This window comes from Quercus suber, unplaced genomic scaffold, assembly GCF_002906115.3.
Source record: "Quercus suber isolate HL8 unplaced genomic scaffold, Cork oak 2.0 scaffold_166, whole genome shotgun sequence".
In the NCBI taxonomy this organism is placed as follows: Eukaryota; Viridiplantae; Streptophyta; class Magnoliopsida; order Fagales; family Fagaceae; genus Quercus; species Quercus suber.
In genome coordinates, this window is record NW_027069627.1 from 112,210 (window position 1) to 132,781 (window position 20,572).

Here is a 20,572-nt window from a genome sequence, read left to right on the forward strand (position 1 = left end):
ACCTTTTTGTTTCTCTTTCCTCATTTTTTTTTTGTTGTTTACGTCCTTTTCCTTGTGAACAGTTGGTTTTCATTTTTATAGTTGGTATAAAAAAGGAAAAACCCACCCTCGGATGTGGGTGGGTTTTGGCTTATTGGTTGCTAAAAAAGCAACTAGAGGATTTTTACACCCCCAATGCTAGTGCTCTTAGAGTATTAGTATCTAGTTTCTAAAAGATATCCATCTTAAAAGTTATTTTATCTATTATATCATACCATTTTATAATACACCCAACATCCTAACTTTTACCATACAACACATCAAAATAATATAAATTATACAATAAAATAATATAAAATTATCTCTCACTCCTCTCTCTAATTTCTGTCACTCTGACACTCTCTCAACCGGACCACCATCAACTATCTCTCTCAACCACACCTCCACACAGCAACCATTGTGACCCCAAACCCACCACCCGGCAAATACTCAACCATAAACCAACCAAAAACCAGCCACAAATCCAGCCAGAACCCAACACAAACCCAGCCACATGTCACTCTATCTCTGTATCTCTCTCGTTATCGCTTTCTTTTTCAAGGTCCTTCTATACAACAATGGCAACGCATTCAATATTGGACAAAGAAACAGCCAAGAAAGTTCTCCGATAGATCAAACAAACACCATTGATTCTTATATAAACTTAAAAATAATAAATTTCTTTATGTAAATCATTTTCGCACCATTTATAGATATAAATTACAAGAAAATCAATGCACTTATCCATTAATACATAGCTTTTAATTAATATATTAACATAAACGAAAATTTTAGATTTAAATGAGGTGTAAATGTGTAATGTTAAATGAAGAGAAATTCCTTCATTTTCAAGGAATTCATCACTTGGCAGAACCTTAGACCACCGTGGCTAAGGTTCTTGCTCATATATATTAAATGTGTAGTGAGAGATGATGGGGCAGTATATAAATTGAACTATATATAGACATTCTAGATTTTCCTTGAAAAAAAAACTTGTTTATTTAACAAATGAGTAAGCTCAAACCTATAGATTTAGGCTCAACTACTAAATGAGTTGAACTTAAACATAATAAGATGTTTGTGAACAAACTCATGAGTAAAAGGCTTTCCATGTGAAAATATAAAATTGTATATATTTATATGTTTACATGTTTACAAATATACTTTTATAGATTTGAGATTTTTATAAGTTGTTATTTTCTGTGATTTATAGACGATATATAAACAAATAACTTCATAGTGTTATCATTCTCCAAAAAAAAAAAAACTTCATAGTGTTATAACAGCAAAGGTTAGTGAATCTAATTTTATAAATTTATCACGTCTTGGCATTTAATTAAGTCAAAAAATATAATTTCAACTATAATTTGGTTGTTATTTTTTAGCTTATATTTGTGAAAAAGTATAAAATTTTAGTATATATGAAAAAAAAAAAAAAAAAACAAGTTTATCAAGTAGTTCGTGACGACGTGATCAAGCCTAAACTTGTTTGACAATAAAATGAAGACAAAAACACCATTTTGGTCCTTACATTTTGGGGTCACAGATAATTTGGTCCCTACATTTTAGTAGCAGTCAATTTGATCCCTGTTATTTTCACTTTGCAGTCAATTTGGTCTCTGCCATTAACTTACTAACGGAAAATTACATGGCAAATGGTGTGCACTGTTGGCTATTAAAATAATAATAAAATTTTTATGGACATTAAAAAATTCCATGTTAGCATTTAAATTGAAAAAAAATTAAAAAAAAAAAATCTCAATTTTAAAAGATAGAATAAAAAATTAAGATTATCCTCAAATTTTCTTGTATTTTCTTAATAACCAAACACAAAACTCTCAGATTTGTTCCAAATTTGATTTTTCACTTCTCTCTTTATTTGTTTCTCTCTTAAATTGTAAAACCCAGATTTATCCCTCTCCAGTATCTATTTCTCTCTCTTTTATCTCACTATCTCTGAAATCTCACATCAAACTCACAATCAAACTAACAACAACAAAAACACGTATTCAAATAAAGAATACCCAGAAGTCAAATTAGGAAGGAGACAATCGAACCAAAGAATACCAATAACAATGTTTTCTTCAAACTTTGTGCTTTCAGCTATGCTTTATAGAAGAATCATTTCAGCTTAATTTAGCTAAGTATTTCATTCCCCCCCCCCCCCCCAAAAAATTAGAAGACCAATATTTCAATTTTTTAATTTATATATATATATAGTTTTGTTTTTGGGCAAGCAAAGAGAAAATGGTTCCAAGGAAAAAAATTGAAGGAAGGAAGGTGTCTAAGTTTGTGCAATCGTCTGCGTGTGTGTGTTATCTGTTATGGCCAACATTGTGTCTAATGGAGTTGCAGCGATCGATGGCCATGGAGGAGAGCGAAGACATTGAGTTTTCAGTGGCAATCAAGTGGCAGTGCTGCTAGTAGTCGAATATGCTAGAAGAGCTTAAGGACTTTGGCTATGGAGGCCGATCTGTGCTTCGGCCATGGAGGATTGAAGCTAGGGTTCAGTTGTCGATTAGAGTCATTAGAAAGTAAGAACTTTGGGTTTGCAAGTGAGAAAGAGAGATAGTAAGATAAAGAGTTTGAGAGAGAAGAATAGTTAGATTTGGTACAAATTTGTTTTTGAGTTTTGTGTTTGGTTGAAAAGAAAGTGAAAGGAAAATTGGGAATGATCTAAATTTTTGTTTTTCTATCTTTTTAAATTGAGAAAAAAAATTATTTAAATTTTGTTAATTTAAATGCAGAAACGTTGTAATTTTTAATGTTTATTAAAAAAATTTATTATTATTTTATTAGTCACGTTATCTTTAAGTATGCCAACAATGCACACCATTTGCCATATAAGCAATTCCGTTAATATGTTAACGATAGAGACCAAAATTGACTGCAAGATGAAAATATTAGGGATCAAATTGACTGTTACTAAATATAGGGACTAAATTGACTATGACCCCAAAATATAAGGACCAAAATGATGTTTTCACCTAAAATGAATAAAGCTTAAATATTTGATCTACTTATGTGATAAAATCAAGCTTGGTTTATACTTGAAATAAAATAAAATTAATCCATCTTAATCCATCCTAACCATTCAAGCTGCCTCAAGCTCTAAGGTTTCTAGAATTGCCTAACCCTACTGTATATTTTCAACTTGAATGCTGGTTGTGTTCAATCTCTCTGTCGTCCTAAAATAGACAAAGAACTTTCCTTTCGAAGTTGACCTAAAAAGTATTGGAGTTTCTAAAAATGTAACTATTTATTCATTTAACTTCTTATATTAAGTTTGAATTGACCTTTTAAAAAAAATGAACTGACCTTTTTCTATGCAAACATAAAAATAAAAATAAAAAATAAAAAAAAATTATTATTATACTATATTTTGTTTCATTAATACGCTTGCAATTTTGTAAACTTCCATTTGTTTTGGGACAAAGGGATTGTAAAGTGTCATCATGATTGGAGTCAGGATTCTAAATTAATTTTTGTCTTATTAATTGCAGAAAACCACCCAAAATTGTACTTTTTGGTTTTTGCTTTCTTTAACTATGAAAACTTGCAATTATGAATCTCAATTGTAACAACCTTTGCAAATTACACCTCCTAACATGATTGATTGTTACTTAAAATTAACAGTTACGTCCAAGTCATATGACAATAAAAAATTGAATTATTCATTTTTCCCTTCCAGGCTTTTATTTATTTATTTTTGCAGCTAGTTAATACACTAAAAATTGAATTCTTCATTTTTTTTTTCCTCTAAATTGCAGCTAGTTAATACACTAAAAATTGAATTCTGCATTTTCGTCCATAAACTCTTCGTCCGCACAAACTATAATGTCTGGCACTCCAAAAACCAACTCGAAATTTTTGTTGCATTGAACCTCATTGGAAAAAAAAAAAATTTAAACTTAGTGGTTTCAATTTCTCAACACTCTCTTTAGGATCACAAGACGAGAGTGGCTAAAGAAACATAGTTTTTTAATATGCTTTGCAAAGAAAGGCATATAGTTTTCTCACGATGGATTTGAGTGTGGTAGCCTCAAAACTCTTTCAAAAAATCGTGCCAAAAAAAAAAAAAGAAAAAAAGAAAGACATGCGGCCTCGCTCAAGCAAGCCTCAAGTAAGAGACATGCGAACTCTTGAACAGTTTATTGTTTTGCTTAAGCATGTTTACTTATTAGCTTGAGCAAGTCTTTGCATTTGCTCAAGTGAGCTTCTTCAAACAACATTTCTTTGAGTAGCTTCACTAAGATTTATGAAAACTACATCCAAAAAAAAAAATCTTGAATTTCATTACAATTAAAAGTCATGGAATGGACCAATACTAAAACCTTAACAATTTGTTCGTTAGAAGGCATGTGTAGATATTTTCAATTGAAGTTTCATAATTAAATTTCTTCATTTATTTATTAATTTTATTTTTTAAAAAAAGAGATGAAAGATCCTTCCCATGAAAATTTCAATAGTGAATTTGTTCATTTTAATAGTGGACATTTTTCAAATCATAATTTCAAAAATGAATTTGTCAATTAACTAGAAGATAGTTGCCAAGACTATTATAACTCATTGATATTATCTAGTCTCCCTTATGAGGAGAACTAAGATTCGAATCCCCCTCTCTTATTTATTTTTTGGATATATATTTTAACTTGTGATTTGGAGGACATTAGACTTTTTCTTCTTGGTCGAGCCAAACGATTTCCTATAGAAACAGGGGTGGGGGAGCTTAAATTGAAGGAGGACACTTTAAGGACTCTTGCGAGTAATCTACCCATCCGAAGCAAAAGAGGACCATAATTGTTAAACAAACAATATTATTAGCAACGCGATGTGTTATACCATGTTGTATATGCTAGAGTGAGTGAACATGGAAGGGGAAGCATAGAATAGGAACATCAAGAACACGAGGGTTACGTGGTTCAGCCTTGTCAGCCTACATCCATGGAGGAATCCTTTAAGGGCTACATCTTTATTATATAAGAGTGTAGTATAATAACCTGTGTTACAATGAACCCCAACATGAGTATATATAGGCGACTAAACCCTAGACTACTAGTACAAGCAGGAATGGGCTCGGGCCTATTATATTGGGCTAATATGTCTAATATATATCTCTAACACCCTCCCTTAAATTCAAGGCGGAAGCTTGATGAAGGCTTGAGGTTGAATAAGCATGAGAAGATCACTTGGAGATGCCTTGAAGAATGCCTTTGAAGAAACCACAATGAAGAATGTGCCAATTGGCCAATTTTGGAGTTTCAAATGAAGAAACGGAGTCCAAAATTAGAATCTATGCGAAAAACTGAGCAAGATAGTCCCTTTCGAAAATTTTGACTTTTGGTCAAAGGTCAACGCAAAAAGTCAAAGTCAACTGGTCTAGAGTCAAAGTCAACGGATACTGGTCCGGGTCGGTTTCGGGTTTCTGGGTCGGGTCACGAATCGGGTAGCAGAACCGCTGACGTCATCCTATGACGTGGACTAGGGCTGATGTGGACGTGCTATGTGGCTGCTGACGTGGAGTGATAACGTGTCTAGGGCTGACGTGGCTATTTGATGACGTCATCAAATGACGTCATGGATGACATCGGCAGCAGTTTCGGCGCGTGTGGCACGTGCGAGTAGTCCACCAGCGCATGCATGAGATGCCAGAAAACCTGGAGGCGCGTGTAGGCACATGTCTTTGTTTCGGCTGCTGAGCTTCTCGGTTTCCGTAGATTAGAGGGTTATGAGACCGAAGGAGCAGCGCGTGTTCCATAGTCTTTTCTGGAATCCGAGAACTTCGGCGGCGCGTGGGAGGAGCAACCAAAGGCTTTGTCAGCGCGTGGTGGCGCGTGCGGCGGTCTTTGGATTCCAATTTCCTGGGTTTTGGTCGCGGGAGGTCGTAGATCACGTCTATGGTGTTGGTTTCATTAGGTGAAGCTTGGATTTGCACAGATCTGAGAAGTTGAGTCACGTCTTTGCTTGAGTTTGTGGATCTTGGACACAGCATTGAGCCACGGTGGCTACGAGATGCCATGGAGTCTAGATCCAGCAAAGAAGCATATGTGACTTCTGATGGTGGTGTGCACATAAGAATCTTCTTTGCTTGCTAGAGATTTTGTTTGATGCCAAGAACGGAGTTTGGCTCTGATACCATGTTAAACAAACAATATTATTAGCAACACGATATGTTATACCATGTTGTATATGCTAGAGTGAGTGAACGCGGAAGGAGAAGCATAGAATAGGAACATTAAGAACACGAGGGTTACGTGGTTCAGCCTTGTTAGCCTACATCCACGGAGAAATCCCTTAAGAGCTATATCTTTATTGTATAAGAGTGTAGTATAATAACCTGTGTTACAATAAACTCTAACATGAGTATATTTAGGTGACTAAATCCTAGACTACTAGTACAAGCAGGAATGGGCTTGGGCATATTACATTGGGCTAATATATCTAATATATATCTTTAACAATAATCAACAGCATATTTTTTTTTTAGATATCTTTGGAGTTCTTCTTCTTTCAGCCGGCAACGGAATGTGTCTTTATTGTTAACTCATCGAATCCACGCCATATAACGCTACTGTGTAATACCACATACATGTACCACAAGGGTCTTCATGGGGTTATATCATTGTAGGCACAATACATCCGTCGAAGCACCAGTGCTTGAACTGCTCAGCTTCCATCAAACATAATGTGAAGTGATATGAAAACTCTTACAACCAAACTAAACCCGCACTGGCATTTAGTAAAATATTATTGGTAAGTAAATAAATGGCTTTACACATATTGCTCACCAATTATAGCATGCTGCTAGTATTATTCACGTAATGCACGACTTCTATTGGTCAATCAAATTTCCAATGTTCATGGCCCAGTACATTGTAGTCAGACTCCTCTCAAGATAAAAGTAAACGGATAGGATATTATTCAGCGAAAACCAAAAGGGTCAGGATATTAATAGTTCTCTGGTAGGGAAGCTTATATGCATCGTCTACAGTATTAATCAGATATCAAAAATCAAATATCAACGTCTCCCTACTCTACTACTATTTCTAAAAGTGGGAAAAATTCATTTTGGAGAGAATACTTTGATCTTTAAAAGGATAAGACTCCCTAAACATATTATATAAGTACTTTTTATGAATTTAACATACTATACTACCCCCATATTATTAGCATTTTAATTAGCAACAATGAAGAGAATCCCCATTATATTCATCCTCTCCTTCTCCTACCTCTCTTAGCCTCGTGTAAAACTGAAACAACAGGTTGGATTTATTTATTTATTTAACAAATCTTTTTGTTTTGTTTGTTTTTCAAGATTCATTATTCTACCAAATGGTTTTTTTTTTTTTTACACCATGTATTTTTGGCCACCACAGGTTTACATAAGGTACTTTGGAGAGCACAGTGTAGAAAAAACATTGAAAGAGATAGAAGATATCCATCATTCATATTTGCTCTGTGTAAAAAATAATGAGGTAGAAGCTAGAGCCTCGCTTATTTACAGTTACAAGCAAAGCATCAATGGCTTCGCGGCGGTGCTCGCACCTGAAGAAGCCTCCAAACTATCTAGTAATAAGCAAAAACATCACATGGGTTTGTTTCCAATCGTTAATCTCTGTTTTTTTTATTTATATCTAATATTGAAACAATGGTTTTGAACAGAATTGAAGGAAGAAGTATCGGTATATCAAAGCAACCCAAGAAAGTATTCTTTGCACGCTACAAGGTCATGGGAGTTTTTAGGCTTAGAACAGGGAGAGACAAAACCAATAAAGGATTCCTGGAGAGGAGACTTTATTGTCCAAAGCTAGATATGGCAAAGATGTTATAGTGGGGCTATTGGATACTAGTACGTACCAATTTCGATTCAAACTAATATTTATACTAACACTACCATCCTGCTAGTTTAGTAACCCATATGTGTGTATGATATATAACCACATGTGGATGTGGGCAATAGAAATATAATAGCTTTTGATGTGTATAGTTTTGATCAGGTGTGTGGCCACAATTAAAGAGCTTCAGCGATGAAGGGATGGGGCCTATCCCAAAATCATGGAAGAGAATATGCCAAACCGGAGTTGCCTTTAGCTCATCCCATCGTAATAGGTGAGTGAGTTCTTCTTTAAAAGGTTAGGAGCATGCAGGTTAATTTGATTTCTTCTTGATATGACCCTGCTTGTTTGTGTGTTTTTTCCTTTTTATTTTTTTTATTTTATTATTATCTTACTTTGGAATTATATATCTACCTATTTATAACTTTTTTTTATTTAGACAACCTGTGTTGAGGATTTTGCTTTTTTGGGTGTTATACGATAATGTTTATGCATGGGCATCTTTAGCATTAAAGCCATTAATTGGGAAGCAATAGGCTTTGAATTTTCTTTCATGGACAAACATGTCTTTCCTCTTTTATGACTATGAGAAGTGATACATATAAATATAAGTAAAACTAACTTATTGGTTGAATCATATTTTTCTTAGCTATATACTATAGTTTGCACTATGCATCCATAACCTAGGGAACCCCATAAAGGAGGGTATCGCTTTGAAGCACATTAAGAGTAAGAAGCTTTAGAAAATGTTATGCAATCTTGGTTTTCTTTCCTCTTTATGTTGAAAGTCATTACTCATTACTCATTATGCAATTAAATGGTAAAGTATGTTACTTATAATCTTGAGTGAAGCTTGCTTTTCTTTCATTAGTTAACTACCTTCTATACTTTGAAAATAACCACGAACAAGACCTCAACTAACTCAAAAATGATTTTCTCCGAATGAAATGGATCAATGTCATGTTTCAAATTAAAATTAATAAATTTCAAGGCAAAATTCAATGTTATATATGTTACACACTACACATTTATTGAGAATGTTATTTTTTTTTTGAAAGCTATTGAGAATGTTATTACTTCAAGGGAATTAATATTATGAAATACAGTAAAATGTATTACTTTGAGTGAGTCAAGACCTTAGAGTTTAGATTATTTTAAAATTTGTAACTCTATTCATTGTCATCATCTAAATTTATTTAAGATTAATACTAACTTCATGTATTCTATTTATAAAACTGACTATAATTCATTTGACATTTTCTCAGAAAGCTCATTAGTGCTCGATATTACCTTAAGGGTTGCAAGAAATTCTATGGCCCTTTAAACAGAAGTGAGGATTATCGATCACCCCGTGACAAAGACGGCCATGGAACACACACTGCCTCAATAATTGGAGGTCGAAGGGTCCCTAGCTAACATCTCAGCCATCGGCAGCTTTGCTCTTGGCACTGCCTCTGCTAGAGCACCACTCGTCCGCCTTGCCATATACAAAGTATGCTGGCCGAAACCAGGTGAGAAGAGCACATGCTCTGACGCAGACAAGTTGGCAGCCATTGATGATGCCATAGCTGATGGTGTTGATGTATTAAGCATTTCAATTGGGACTGAATATCCTCTTCCTTATATTGAGGATAGTATTGCAATTGGAGCACTCCATGCTACGAAGAAAAACATTGTGGTGTCATGTTTTGTAGGCAACTCTGGCCCAGAACCTTCAACTTTATCCTACCCGGCTCCATGGTTATCACTGTTGGTGCTAGTAGTGTTGACCGTGAGTTTGTCTCTCCTGTTGTGCTTGGAAATGGCATGAGAATTAAGATCAGGACAAATGTAAGATATGAAAATTTCTAGCAAAAAAATATATCATTGACACGCTATTTTAGTTCATAATTAAACTTTGAAAAGTCAGTACTAAGTCATTTTATTTTCTAGATCAAGATTAAGTATTGCACCTGGTGCAATTACCCCCTCCCCACTCATAAATATTTTTTTACAATTTTTACTTTTTTACTTTTTCTTACTTTTTTTTATTTAATGGTTGAAATTAAAAGTTACTTTTTTAACTCTCAATCTTAGTCATTGAGAGTTATTGCATTAGATGCAAGGCCGAGATCTCAATCCTCATTGTCATGCTATTATAATTGGTGACAAAACATGAAAGAATTTGACAAAATCTAAGGATCCGTTTGGATACAGTTGAAAACTAAAAACTGAAAAACATTGTAGCAAAATAATTTTTAAATGAATGAATAGTACCATAAAATCCATTTTTAATGAAAAAATTGCTGAAAAGTGAAGTTTGTGGGTCTCGTGAACAGTGCACAAAACCCACTAATGTGCTGAAAATGGTGGAAAAAGCCAAACATTACAGCTACTATTCATGAACAGTGCATGAACAGTAGCCGTAACAGTGAGGTTTGTCTCTCAAACTCGTGCCAAAAAAAAAAAAAAAATTATTTTAAAATTTGTAACTCTATTCATTGTCATCATCTAAATTTATTTAAGATTAATACTAACTTCATGTATTCTATTTATAAAACTGACTATAATTCATTTGACATTTTCTCAGAAAGCTCATTAGTGCTCGATATTACCTTAAGGGTTGCAAGAAATTCTATGGCCCTTTAAACAGAAGTGAGGATTATCGATCACCCCGTGACAAAGACGGCCATGGAACACACACTGCCTCAATAATTGGAGGTCGAAGGGTCCCTAGCTAACATCTCAGCCATCGGCAGCTTTGCTCTTGGCACTGCCTCTGCTAGAGCACCACTCGTCCGCCTTGCCATATACAAAGTATGCTGCCCGAAACCAGGTGAGAAGAGCACATGCTCTGACGCAGACAAGTTGGCAGCCATTGATGATGCCATAGCTGATGGTGTTGATGTATTAAGCATTTCAATTGGGACTGAATATCCTCTTCCTTATATTGAGGATAGTATTGCAATTGGAGCACTCCATGCTACGAAGAAAAACATTGTGGTGTCATGTTTTGTAGGCAACTCTGGCCCAGAACCTTCAACTTTATCCTACCCGGCTCCATGGTTATCACTGTTGGTGCTAGTAGTGTTGACCGTGAGTTTGTCTCTCCTGTTGTGCTTGGAAATGGCATGAGAATTAAGATCAGGACAAATGTAAGATATGAAAATTTCTAGCAAAAAAATATATCATTGACACGCTATTTTAGTTCATAATTAAACTTTGAAAAGTCAGTACTAAGTCATTTTATTTTCTAGATCAAGATTAAGTATTGCACCTGGTGCAATTACCCCCTCCCCACTCATAAATATTTTTTTACAATTTTTACTTTTTTTAATTTTTCTTACTTTTTTTTTATTTAATGGTTGAAATTAAAAGTTACTTTTTTAACTCTCAATCTTAGTCATTGAGAGTTATTGCATTAGATGCAAGGCCGTGATCTCAATCTCATTGTCATGCTATTATAATTGGTGACAAAACATGAAAGAATTTGACAAAATCTAAGGATCCGTTTGGATACAGTTGAAAACTGAAAACTGAAAAACATTGTAGCAAAATAATTTTTAAATGAATGAATAGTACCATAAAATCCATTTTTAATGAAAAAATTGCTGAAAAGTGAAGTTTGTGGGTCTCGTGAACAGTGCACAGAACCCACTAATGTGCTGAAAATGGTGGAAAAAGCCAAACATTACAGCTAATATTCATGAACAGTGCATGAACAGTAGCCGTAACAGTGAGGTTTGTCTCTCAAACTCGTGCCAAAAAAAAAGGGCAAATGCAAATAACGCGCTGAGTTTTTCAACCAAATCCAAACGTAACCTAAGTACATTGCATTCCATTATGATAACAAGGTTATAGAAGAACTAACTTAATACACTTGTAAATTTTTGAAAACTAAAAATGGATTGTTCATGTACGGCCCCGAGATGACTAGGCCCATTTGGGCCTTGAGTTCAAGCACAAACAATGCAGCCCATTGTTCCCGTCCCTTTTTACCTGGGATCCCAACCTAAGCCCACACGGAGTGTAGGCCCAGGTTTTATCACTCAGGTTTTGCTCGAGAGACCATTACCGGACAATATAAGAAGGATAACGTCCAAACATCCATTATGCACGTGCTCGGCAATACCCAGAAGCATCGCTGCCAGGCATGATCGATGAAGTGGGAGCCAAGTTCCAAAGCCACCTTCACCCCAACCCACTCCCACCTAACCACCCACTTACGACTGTTGATATTGGACCTCTCATTACACTAACTGCAAAAGCAATCATAACACCCCACTAATCAGAGTGCTATAAATAAGAGAGGTAGGATAAAGGGAAGGGAGGTTGAAAGAGTCTCGGGAGAAAAAGAGAGGGTGAAAGAAAAAAAGGTAGCAACATAGAAAGAGAAAAGTGATCTTATTGAGTCTTTGTGCCAGGAACGACCTATAGTAGGAAATCCATACCTACCAAACAAATAAGTTGTGGACCTGAGTGAGGCCCAGATAGCAGTCTCATTTTAGGTATGCACAATTACTGTTGTCTGTGGGAATCTCCTACAACACCGTAGTTCTACTAAGACTCAATCCCGGGGAGGTAGATGTCTAGGAGACGCTCTGGGAGTGACGCTGAAAGTGGCTCGGTAGGATCCTCTTGGGGATCCTCATGGTAAGAAAGAAGGCAAAAGAGGCGTGAAGACAGCGATCGCGAATGAGAGGAGCAGTCCAGCCTCGGGGAGGGGTCGTACCAAACGCAGCAAACGATTTCGAATGCCTCGGGGCATAGGCAATTCGATGAAAGAGACAAAGAGCTTGAATGGTTGCGTAGGCTGGTGAGAGACCTGGAGTTGGAGGCAGAGAACAGGCATCGTAGAAGGGACAGAGACAACCGAGAAAGAAGATCCAACACCGGGAAAGGTCATCATCAAACAGGGTCCAATCGATCTGGGTCCTATAACTGCTGAGAACGCTCTTATTCTCGGGAATCTCATCGGCGAAGGGAACGGTCTCATTCGTGGGAATCCCGCCGACACTAAGATTGTTCGCAGTCGTATACCAATTTCGATTCAAACTAATATTTATACTAACACTACCATCCTGCTAGTTTAGTAACCCATATGTGTGTATGATATATAACCACATGTGGATGTGGGCAATAGAAATATAATAGCTTTTGATGTGTATAGTTTTGATCAGGTGTGTGGCCACAATTAAAGAGCTTCAGCGATGAAGGGATGGGGCCTATCCCAAAATCATGGAAGAGAATATGCCAAACCGGAGTTGCCTTTAGCTCATCCCATCGTAATAGGTGAGTGAGTTCTTCTTTAAAAGGTTAGGAGCATGCAGGTTAATTTGATTTCTTCTTGATATGGCCCTGCTTGTTTGTGTGTTTTTTCCTTTTTATTTTTATTTTATTATTATCTTACTTTGGAATTATATATCTACCTATTTATAACTTTTTTTTTATTTAGACAACCTGTGTTGAGGATTTTGCTTTTTTGGGTGTTATACGATAATGTTTATGCATGGGCATCTTTAGCATTAAAGCCATTAATTGGGAAGCAATAGGCTTTGAATTTTCTTTCATGGACAAACATGTCTTTCCTCTTTTATGACTATGAGAAGTGATACATATAAATATAAGTAAAACTAACTTATTGGTTGAATCATATTTTTCTTAGCTATATACTATAGTTTGCACTATGCATCCATAACCTAGGGAACCCCATAAAGGAGGGTATCGCTTTGAAGCACATTAAGAGTAAGAAGCTTTAGAAAATGTTATGCAATCTTGGTTTTCTTTCCTCTTTATGTTGAAAGTCATTACTCATTACTCATTATGCAATTAAATGGTAAAGTATGTTACTTATAATCTTGAGTGAAGCTTGCTTTTCTTTCATTAGTTAACTACCTTCTATACTTTGAAAATAACCACGAACAAGACCTCAACTAACTCAAAAATGATTTTCTCCGAATGAAATGGATCAATGTCATGTTTCAAATTAAAATTAATAAATTTCAAGGCAAAATTCAATGTTATATATGTTACACACTATACATTTATTGAGAATGTTATTTTTTTTTTTGAAAGCTATTGAGAATGTTATTACTTCAAGGGAATTAATATTATGAAATACAGTAAAATGTATTACTTTGAGTGAGTCAAGACCTTAGAGTTTAGATTATTTTAAAATTTGTAACTCTATTCATTGTCATCATCTAAATTTATTTAAGATTAATACTAACTTCATGTATTCTATTTATAAAACTGACTATAATTCATTTGACATTTTCTCAGAAAGCTCATTAGTGCTCGATATTACCTTAAGGGTTGCAAGAAATTCTATGGCCCTTTAAACAGAAGTGAGGATTATCGATCACCCCGTGACAAAGACGGCCATGGAACACACACTGCCTCAATAATTGGAGGTCGAAGGGTCCCTAGCTAACATCTCAGCCATCGGCAGCTTTGCTCTTGGCACTGCCTCTGCTAGAGCACCACTCGTCCGCCTTGCCATATACAAAGTATGCTGGCCGAAACCAGGTGAGAAGAGCACATGCTCTGACGCAGACAAGTTGGCAGCCATTGATGATGCCATAGCTGATGGTGTTGATGTATTAAGCATTTCAATTGGGACTGAATATCCTCTTCCTTATATTGAGGATAGTATTGCAATTGGAGCACTCCATGCTACGAAGAAAAACATTGTGGTGTCATGTTTTGTAGGCAACTCTGGCCCAGAACCTTCAACTTTATCCTACCCGGCTCCATGGTTATCACTGTTGGTGCTAGTAGTGTTGACCGTGAGTTTGTCTCTCCTGTTGTGCTTGGAAATGGCATGAGAATTAAGATCAGGACAAATGTAAGATATGAAAATTTCTAGCAAAAAAATATATCATTGACACGCTATTTTAGTTCATAATTAAACTTTGAAAAGTCAGTACTAAGTCATTTTATTTTCTAGATCAAGATTAAGTATTGCACCTGGTGCAATTACCCCCTCCCCACTCATAAATATTTTTTTACAATTTTTACTTTTTTACTTTTTCTTACTTTTTTTTATTTAATGGTTGAAATTAAAAGTTACTTTTTTAACTCTCAATCTTAGTCATTGAGAGTTATTGCATTAGATGCAAGGCCGAGATCTCAATCCTCATTGTCATGCTATTATAATTGGTGACAAAACATGAAAGAATTTGACAAAATCTAAGGATCCGTTTGGATACAGTTGAAAACTAAAAACTGAAAAACATTGTAGCAAAATAATTTTTAAATGAATGAATAGTACCATAAAATCCATTTTTAATGAAAAAATTGCTGAAAAGTGAAGTTTGTGGGTCTCGTGAACAGTGCACAAAACCCACTAATGTGCTGAAAATGGTGGAAAAAGCCAAACATTACAGCTACTATTCATGAACAGTGCATGAACAGTAGCCGTAACAGTGAGGTTTGTCTCTCAAACTCGTGCCAAAAAAAAAAAAAAAAGGGCAAATGCAAATAACGCGCTAAGTTTTTCAACCAAATCCAAACGTAACCTAAGTACATTGCATTCCATTATGATAACAAGGTTATAGAAGAACTAACTTAATACACTTGTAAATTTTTGAAAACTAAAAATAGATTGTTCATGTACGACCCCGAGATGACCAGGCCCATTTGGGCCTTGAGTTCAAGCACAAACAATGCAGCCCATTGTTCCCGTCCCCTTTTACCTGGGATCCCAACCTAAGCCCACACGGAGTGTAGGCCTAGGTTTTATCACTCAAGTTTTGCTCGAGAGACCATTACCGGGCAATATAAGAAGGATAACGTCCGAACATCCATTATGCACGTGCTCGGCAATACCCAGAAGCATCGTTGCCAGGCATGATCGATGAAGTGGGAGCCAAGTTCCAAAGCCACCTTCACCCCAACCCACTCCCACCTAACCACCCACTTACAACGGTTGATATTGGACCTCTCATTACACTAACTGCAAAAGCAATCATAACACCCCACTAATCAGAGTGCTATAAATAAGAGAGGTAGGATAAAGGGAAGGGAGGTTGAAAGAGTCTCGAGAGAAAAAGAGAGGGTGAAAGAAAAAAAGGTAGCAACATAGAAAGAGAAAAGTGATCTTATTGAGTCTTTGTGCTGGGAACGACCTATAGTAGGAAATCCATACCCACCAAACAAATAAGTTGTGGACCTGAGTGAGGCCCAGATAGCAGTCTCATTTTAGGTATGCATAATTAGCGTTGTCTGTGGGAATCTCCTACAACGCCGTAGTTCTACTAAGACTCAATCCCGGGGAGGTAGATGTCTAGGAGACGCTCTGGGAGTGGCGCTGAAAGTGGCTCGGTAGGATCCTCTTGGGGATCCTCATGGTAAGAAAGAAGGCAAAAGAGGCGTGAAGACAGCGATCGCGAATGAGAGGAGCAGTCCAGCCTCGGGGAGGGGTCGTACCAAACGCAGCAAACGATTTCGAATGCCTCGGGGCATAGGCAATTCGATGAAAGAGACAAAGAGCTTGAACGGTTGCGTAGGCTGGTGAGAGACCTGGAGTTGGAGGCAGAGAACAGGCATCGTAGAAGGGACAGAGACAATCGAGAAAGAAGATCCAACACCGGGAAAGGTCATCATCAAACAGGGTCCAATCGATCTGGGTCCCATAACTGCTGAGAACGCTCTTATTCTCGGGAATCTCATCGGCGAAGGGAACGGTCTCATTCGTGGGAATCCCGCCGACACTAAGATTGTTCGCAGTCGTGGGAGTACGCATACCGAGGCTCAGATTCCCCAGAAGAGCAACGGCCCCATAATGAAGCCATAGATACGATGAGCCACGCACTACGTAGAGCTGCTCGGTCTCCATTCTCGGCAGACATCGAGAGGGCTCCAATGCCGGACAGATTCACGCGCACTCCATTTAACTCCTATGACGGGAAAACTAACACGATAGAGCATGTCAGTCACTATATCTAGATGATGTCTCTGCATACCCATAATGACGCATTAATGTGCAAGATTTTTCCCTCGAGCCTTGGTCCCATCGCTTTGAGATGGTTTAATGGACTACGGAAAGGCTCGATCCACAATTTTGCTGAGCTGATACAGGAGTTCAGGATCTGGTTTGTAACCTGCAGCCGGGTGCCACAACCAACAGACGCATTGTTGTCCATGAAGAAGAGGGTAGGGGAAACCCTTCGTAGTTATGCTAGCCGGTACTGGGAGCTTTACAACGAAATCGGTGGGGGGAACGAGAAAATCGCTGCGAGCATTTTCAGGATGGGATTACCTGAGGATTCTGGGTTGAGGGAGTCGCTGACCAAAAAGCCTCCCGAGGATATGAGGCAACTGATGAGGCGTATTGAAGAATATAAATAGCTGGAAGATGACCGGCTGCAAAGCAAAGGCAAAGCGTCGATGACAAATTGTCCTTGGCAGGGTGGCTCTCAACCAAGAATCCGAGGAGACTTGAAGATCTAAAAGCCAGAAGCACCTATAGGGGAGGTAAATGTGACGTTTAAGGAGCCAGTGCACAGGATCATAGACAAGATTAAACACAAGCCATACTTCAGATGGCCGAACAAGATGGGTGGTGAACCCTCCAGGAGGAATCAGAACTTGTACTGCACTTACCATAAAGATAAGGGCCACACTACTGAGCAGTGCTAACTATTGAGAGATCATCTTAGACAGTTGGTCAAAGCTGGGTACTTAAAGGAGTTTGTGGTGGACTCGAGGGATAGGGAACAGGGTAGGGTGCTGCACAGAAAGGCAACCCCCTCCCACTCCCACTCGAAATAATCGAGGTCATCCACGCTCCCCCGAGCAGCCTTACCCCGGTAGGGAAAAAAGGGGTATTAAATGTGGTCCCTGTGGAGGGAATCTCGGGCGCACAACCGGCAGATAAGAAGATGAAACTTACTCGCAAACTCATCGCTTTCGGCGATAATGATTTAAAGGGGACGGTTCAACCGCACGACGATGCTTTGGTGGTAACTGCCCGGATAAGCGGCTTTTTAGTAAAAACAGTGATGGTAGACCAGGGGAGTAGGGCCGACGTGATGTATCTAGATCTGTTCTGTGGGCTCGAATTGAAGGATGAGGACCTCTCAAAGTACAATACACCATTGGTCGGGTTTGATGGCAAGATCGTAATACCTGAAGGGTAAATCTCTCTGCCCATGAATATGGAAGGCAAGGAGGTGATAGTAACGTTTGTAATAGTGGCTTCTTTCTCCCCGTACACTACGATACTAGGAAGACCGTGGATCCATGCAATGGGAGCCGTCCCATCCACCCTGCATGTGAAATTGAAGTTTCCTACAGAACATGGTATTACTGTGGTAAAAGGGAGCTAGCAGACGGCTAGACAATGTTTAGTCGCCAAAGTTAACCAGAGGAAGGAGATAGCCAATTAGGGGGAGCATGCCCAGCAGAAGGACCCGCCACAGGGGGTCCTGTTATAGTAATTACAGGGTGATCGAGGAGAGTAAGGAATGCTTGTGCCGAGGAAATGATGAAGGCAAAGGTACTTCTAGATGCCGACAAGTGCTTTTATATAGGTAAGGGCATGGACGAACAGAAAAAAGTAGAAATGTTGTTACTCCTAATACAGAATGTGGATGTGTTTGCACGGAGTCCATATGAAGTGCCCGGGGTGAATCCCGAGTTTATTTTCCATAGACTTAGAGTTGACCTCTCATTCCCTCCCAAGAAGCAGAAGCCAAGGAGGTCAACCTAGGAACACGCCGAGGCAGTGAAAGCGGAGGTCCAAAAGTTGAAGGATGCTAGGGCGATAAGAGAAATTTTCTTCCCAGATTGGTTGGCAAACACCATGGTGGTGAAGAAGAAGAACGGCAAGTGAAGGGTTTGCGTGGACTTCATGGACTTGAACCGAGCATGCCTGAAAGACCCTTTTCCCGTACCAAAGATTGATCAGTTGGTCGATGCCACGTATGGGCACCCGAGGATAAGCTTTCTGGATGCCTTTCAAGGATATCACCAGATTGCCCTGGCGCCTAAGGATTAGGAAAAGACAGCATTCATCTCCTCGGAGGCCAATTATCATTACACAGTGATGTCTTTCGAACTAAAGAATGCCAGGGCCACGTACCAACGAATGATGACAAGAATGTTCCGAGACAAGATAAGGTGTACAGTTAAAGTGTACATTGATGACATTATGGTGAAGAGCAAAGAGGTAGCATGGCACATGGAGGACCTTTAGGGGGTTTTTGAGGTTCTCCGATAGTACAAGTTACGTTTTAATGCCGAGAAGTGTGCGTTTGGTGTGGGGGCCGGGAAATTCCTAGTGTTTCTAATCACTAAGCGGGGAATAAAGGTCAACCCTGATCAAATAGAAGTTGTGAAAAGATTGAAGCCACCGAGCAATCCGAAAGAAGTACAAGTGTTGACCGAAATGCTAACCGCCCTTAATCGGTTCATCTCTAAATTCGTAGATCGCTGCCGACCATTCTACTGTGGAGAGTTTAAAAATGGAGAAGTGATTTGGAGTGAACTATTTATAGGGACAAAGGAAGAGGGAAACAGCACCTAAACAACAATAATGAGGCTCCATTAACGAGGAGTTCACGCGCGCCAACTGACACACGCATGTCTTCGGTTCACGAACCGTCAGGTAATGATGACAGCTGAACCCAATGGCCGAAACGACACGTCTTTAATGGCGCATTAATGGGTCTCTGAAACTGCCCTGGCTTGCACCTGTTAACCTTCTCGAATGGCAATATGCCACTTCCACGTCATTAGGATTATCAAATTTCTGCCTAAATGTGGCTAAGGGATGCTGCAAGTGTTTAAAATTAAGCATACCCCATCTAGAATCTAAAGTCAAAGGGGAAACACGAAGAAAGATATTGAAGTAAAAGCAAGAGGTAGGGAACTTACTTTGGGCTCTAGGGAAGGAAGAGGGGCTCTGGGCAGGCGAATAGGTGCGCAGATGAATGCTCGGCAGAGAGAAAATTCAGAGAGTGGAGAGTTAAAAATGAAGAAGTGATTTGGAAGTGAATTATTTATAGAGGACAAAGGAAGAGGGAAACAGCACCTAAACAACAATAATGAGGCTTCATTAATGAGGAGTTCACGTGAGCGCCACCTAACACACGCACGTCTTCGGTTCACGAAACCGTCAAGTAATGATGACAGCTGAACCCAATGGGCCGAAATGACACGGCTTTTAATGGCGCATTAATGGGTCTCTAAAACTGCCCTGGCTTGCACCTGTTAACCTTCTCGAGTGAATGTGCCCACCGGGCTTCTTGATTCTGCCCGCGTACCTGACATGAATCAAAAGGGGGCTAATGTACGAGCCCCGAGATGACCAGGCCCATTTGGGCCTTGAGTTCAAGCACAAACATGCGCCCATTGTTCCCGTCCCCCTTTACCGGGATCCCAACCTAAGCCCACACGAGTGTAGGCCTCAGGTTTATTCACTCAGGTTTTGCTCGGAGACCATTACCGGCAATATAAGAAAGGATAACGTCCGAAACATCCATATGCACGTGCTCGGCAATACCAGAAGCATCGCTGCCAGGCATGATCTGATGAAGTGGGAGCCAAGTTCCAAAGCCACCTTCACCCCAACCCACTCCCACCTAACCACCCACTTAGACGTGTTGATATTGGACCTCTCATTACACTAATGCAAAAGCAATCATAACACCCCACTAATCAGAGTGCTATAAATAAGAGAGGTGGATAAAGGAAGGGAGGTTGAAAGAGTTCTAGAGAAAAAGAAAGGGTGAAAG

The 20,572-nt window shown here is 38.4% G+C and overlaps 1 pseudogene; it reads left to right on the top strand.

Moving 5' to 3' along the window:
• Positions 1-2,451: 2,451 nt before the first annotated feature.
• The window catches only part of LOC112037291 (subtilisin-like protease SBT5.6), a 26,500-nt pseudogene continuing 8,379 nt past the window's right edge, over positions 2,452-20,572 (top strand).